Below are 5,298 nucleotides of genomic sequence, written 5' to 3' on the forward strand. Positions count from 1 at the left end.
GGACTCTCCCATTATTCCCCTCCATCTCCCCTTATAGAATTTCCCCTTTTGGACTTTTCCATGCGCAGGAGGCGTGGCTGGTGTTGATTGACAGTTGGTAAGAAAAAGCAGTTGGAGGTTGGAGTCAGCCATTTACAGATGGGGTATCCAGGGTCCTGAGTAAAGAAAGAAAGCAGAGTATTTACCATCAACCAATAGACTTTATCACAGCGAGTGGTATGTGCACTGTGCCCCTCTGTGTCTCCCTCAAATAAACACGCTGTTTTAACTGTTAGGCTGGGTTCACACGACCTATTTTCAGACGTAAACGAGGCGTATAATGCCTCGTTTTACGTCTGAAAATACGTCTCCAGTACGTCGGCAAACATCTGCCCATTCATTTGAATGGGTTTGCCGACGTACTGTGCAGACAACCTGTCATTTACGCGTCGTCGTTTGACAGCTGTCAAACGACGACGCGTAAATGGACTGCCTCGGCAAAGAAGTGCAGGGCACTTCTTTGCCACGTAATTTGAGCTGTTCTTCATTGAACTCAATGAAGCACAGCTCAAGATTTACGAGCGTCTCAGACGCCTCGCAAAATGCGAGGAGGAGCATTTCCGTGTGAAACGAGGCAGCTGTTTTCTCTTGAAAACAGTCTGTCTTTTCACACGTAAATGACAGCTAGCGTGTGCACATACCCTTAAACTATTTTCTGCGTCCGCCTGGATTATTTCACCCACAACGGCGATACCAAACAACCGGTATCACCACATTTGGTGGCAGCGGTGGGATAATAATCCAGCCCATAAAACGGGGAAGCGGCAGGGGACAAGTACTCCCGGTACCATCCAGCGCTTCGCAGCCAGATAGTCAAAAACAGCAGAAGGAGTGCACACGGGATACGACGCATGCTTTGACCCCAGAAATGTCTTCCGACAGCCAAGGTGTTCCAGTGGAACCCAGCAGCAGCCCCTACCTCAAAAACACAAAGAGGACATTGCAGGAGCTTTGCCAAGGTTGATGGATCCAGTTCGAGTTGACTGAGGTAAAGGCCAGGCTGGCAAGCAAGCTCATTGTGTGGGACAGAGCGCACCACGAGTTGAGTGATGAAGAGAATGACGAGAAAGAGGGGAACGGCTCCAGTGACCGATATGACAGTCGGGGGTCATTACACAGAACCCCCTCTTCGGACACCGCCACTCTCATAGGTGAGATGCTACCCTCCCTGGGCCCTAATTGTACCGAGCACGAGAGAGCCTGCGTAATGGAGTCGGTGCTCCGGATCCCTTCCAGTGGGTAGCCATAGATACCCTGACGCCGTGGCTCTCTCATCCCTGACTGCAGAGCACGTCGCCCAAGGTCTGATGGACATATTCAGTAGGGTAGGGTTCCCAACCAATGCTCCCAATTCCATGGGGAACTGATGCAGTCCCTCTGGAATCGGTTCGGGGTACGTCCACTAAGGACTACCGCCTATCACCCCCAAACGAACGGACTGTACGAAAGGTTCAATGGAACCCTCAAACAATTGCTGCTCCGGTATGTCCACGCGGAGGGGTAAGGACTGGGAACGATCTCTGCAGCAGCTACTCTTCGCTTATAGAGAGGTGCCGCAGGAGTCTACCGGGTTCTCCCCATTCAAAATGATATACGCGAGGAAGGTCCGAGGGCACTTGGCCTTAGTCCGGGAAGGTTGGGAGGGATCTTTCTCAAGCCCGGAGGCCCCAGTAGTAGAATATGTGCACAACCTGCGGAAACGCCTGGCCAAATTGCTGGATTTGGCCCATGAGAATTTACGTGTCGCTCAGGGATGCCAGAGGCAAGGTTACGATCAGCGAGCCAGGCCCTGCGAGTTAGAAGTGGGAACGAAGGTATTAGTTCTGGTGCCCGGAAAGCGTAACTAGCTGCAAGCCAACTGGTCAGGACCCTTCTCAGTAGTTGGACAGCACGGGGAAACTAACTACTCAATAGACCTAGACCAAGAAAGAACCAGGATACACCTGTATCATATTAAAAGATTAAAAGCTTACGTGGAGCGGGAAGTCACTGCCATGGCCGTCTGTTGTCCGCCCATAAATTACCCCGATGCCGATCACATCCCTGACCTGCTAGCCGAACCCCGACAAGGTCAGGAAGTAGCAGAAGTACAGCTAGGGTCCCAATTGTCCCCCGCTCAGAGCAGACAGATGGGGGAGGTGTTGGATGCATAGGAACCCCTGTTCACCACGCATCCAGGCCGTACCTCCTTGGTCTCCTATCAGGTTGACACTGGGGCTCCCGCAGTGTTAGATATGATGCGAAAGGAGGAGGATGAGATGCTGGAGATGGGGATCATTGTACCATCTCACAGCCCTTGGGCGGCTGGCATCGTGCTGGTCCCCAAGAAGGACAAAACCATGAGGTTCTGTGTCGACTATCGGAGGCTGAACGAGGTAACCGTTACGGATGCCTATCCCATGCCCTGGATCGACGAGCTGCTTGATAGGCTGGGGGGGGGGGGCACTCTACGTGTCTACTCTGGACCTCAGCAAGGGCTACTGGCAGATTCCCCTGACCAGAGAGGCCCAAGAGCGCTCCGCCTTCATCACCCCGTTTGGCCTGTTCGAATTTACAGCATGCCGTTTGGGATGAAGAATGCGCCCGCGATCTTTCAGAGAATGGTCGACCGGATTCTCGTGGGGTGTCAAGGCTATGCCCAGACGTACCTGGACGACATAGCCATCTTCAGTGAGACCTGGGAGGAACACTTAGTTCATGTGGTGCAAATTTTAGAGCGCATCAGGCTCGCAGGCCCTGACAAATGCCAAATGGGAATGGCTGAGGTTTCCTATTTAGGTCACCGGGTAGGAAGTGGGCGCATCTGCCCTGAGCCGGCCAAAGTGGAAGCCATTCTCCAGTGGCCCCGGCCAACTAACCAGAAACAGGTCAGGCATTCCTAGGGACCACAGGGTATTATCGAAAATGTATACCTCACTACAGCTCCCTGGCCAAACCCCTGACAGACCTCACAGCCAAAATGTTCAACAAGAATATGCCCTGGACCACTGACTGTGACCAGGCTTTTGAGAGTATTGGCCGCCCCTGACTTCCATCGGCGGTTGCTAGTACAAACAGATAGATGCCTCTGATGTTGGACTGGGAGCAATAGTAAGCCAGGTTGACCAAGCCGGTCACAAGCACCCATTGCCTGCCTCTCCCGTAAGTTGCTGGACCGAGAGTGGGCTTACGCTGCAATTGAGAAAGAGTGCCTGGCCATTGTGTGGGCCCTCATAAAACTGCAACCCTCGTTTATGGGAGAGAATTCACTGTCATTACGGATCATAATCCTCTTAGTTGGCTGCACCAGACTGCAGGAGACAATGCTCGGTTGTTGCGATGGAGTTTGGCTCTGCAATCCAATAATTTTGTTGTTTTCCCCAAGAAGGGCCGAGACCACGGAAACGCTGACGGTCTCACCCGGCAACAGGGCACTGATAGGCGTAGAACCTCATTACCGGGCCCCCAGGTGACCGTCGACCCGACAGAGGTCCCTTTATTCCCCTCTCTTTCCCCTCCTGGACTCTCCCATTATTCCCCTCCATCTCCCCTTATAGAATATCCCCTTTTGGACTGTTCCGTGCGTAGGAGGCGTGGCTGGTGTTGCATGACAGTTGGTAAGAAAAAGCAGTTGGAGGTTGGAGTCAGCCATTTACAGATGGGGTATCCAGGGTCCAGAGTAAAGAAAGAACGCAGAGTATTTACCATCAACCAATAGACTATCACAGCGAGTGGTATGTGCACTGTGCCCCTCTGTGTCTCCCTCAAATAAACACGCTGTTTTAACTGTTAAACTATTTTCTGCGTCTGCCTGGATTATTTCACCCACAACAGCGATACCAAACAACCGGTATCACCACAGGCTGTATGGCACTATCGTCAAGGGGAGGTGGGGGGGGGGGGGCTGTATGGCAATGTCTACAAGGAGGAGGTGGGGGGCACTGTATACAAGAGGGAGGTGGGGGGCTTTATGGCATTGTCTACAAGGGGGAGGTGGGGGCTGTATGGCACTGTCTACAAGGAGGAGGTGGGGGATTACGGCACTCTCTACAGGGAGGCTGTATGGCACAATCTACAGGGGGACACTATCTACAAGAGGGGGCTGTGTGTGGCAGCCAGGGGAGGGGGCATTATATTGTGTGGAGATCACAAAGCAGACATTATATTGTGTAGGGCCACTACAGGGGGGCAATATACTGTGTGTGGCACTTAGGGGGCATTATACTGTGTGGGCACAATTAGAGGACAAAATACTGTATCCTTGAAGGATAAATATTGTTAATATACTATATAGGACCTTATACTGTGGGGGAGCATTATACTTTTTAATGGGGCATTGTTTTATGATGGTGTGGGCGCTGAAAAATAATTTTGCATGGGGCGCCACCTATCCTAAGGCCGGCCCTGGATGTTTTCCCCTAGTACATATGGAGTCCAACGGAGCATGAAATTTTTTTCTGCCAGATTCGTGTGGAATCTGTCAGAAACACCTCTGCCGTCTTATGGCTCCTAACTACTCAGAGGCTGTATGGAGTCGCCATACTTCTGTGTCCATGAGCCATACGTCAGTACACCATTGCCAGTTTATCCAACCTTAGGGAACCTGTCATCCCCATTATGCTTCCCTCACTGTGGGCACCATAATGTAGTGACGGACACGCAAATTTCAGCGGTCTGTCACTTATGTGCTATTTGAACCCTTTTATGAGGACTTACATTCAGAGCCAATGATGAGTTCTACATATTCATGAGCGGACACTACCTCTGCCCACTTTCTGCTGATTGACAGATGCCACTAATACTATGCCTAGGGAGACATCTGTCAATCAGCGGAGAGTGGGCGTAGCTAGTGGCAGCTCATGAATACGCTGGACTCCTTTTTGGCGTTGCTGCCTGTGCTATGAATGTAAGTTGTCAGAAAAGAGTTCACATTAGCACATAAGGGCGGGTAGCATAATGTGGATGACGGGTTCCCTTTAAGTGTTTTATATACGACTATATAAGGTAATTGCCCTTTATAGATTCCATAAAGCAGCTTCAAATGTGGCGTTTCCCTTTAAATGCAGCATTAGTTCATATGAAGATGCCTGCGGCATGCGTGCGATATTCATTATTATTAGCGGGTCTCAGCCGGGCCTGTTGGGCACTGACGCCCCGTTTTTTGGGTCCTGCACATAGGTGGAGACAGTAGGACGCCGCCATCCATCGCAAGGTTATTACCTCGAGGATGCTGCATCTTTTATCCTCTCAGCAGCGTAGAACCTGGTTGGGCACCGCCTT

This window comes from Rhinoderma darwinii, chromosome 5, assembly GCF_050947455.1.
Source record: "Rhinoderma darwinii isolate aRhiDar2 chromosome 5, aRhiDar2.hap1, whole genome shotgun sequence".
Taxonomy (NCBI): Eukaryota; Metazoa; Chordata; class Amphibia; order Anura; family Rhinodermatidae; genus Rhinoderma; species Rhinoderma darwinii.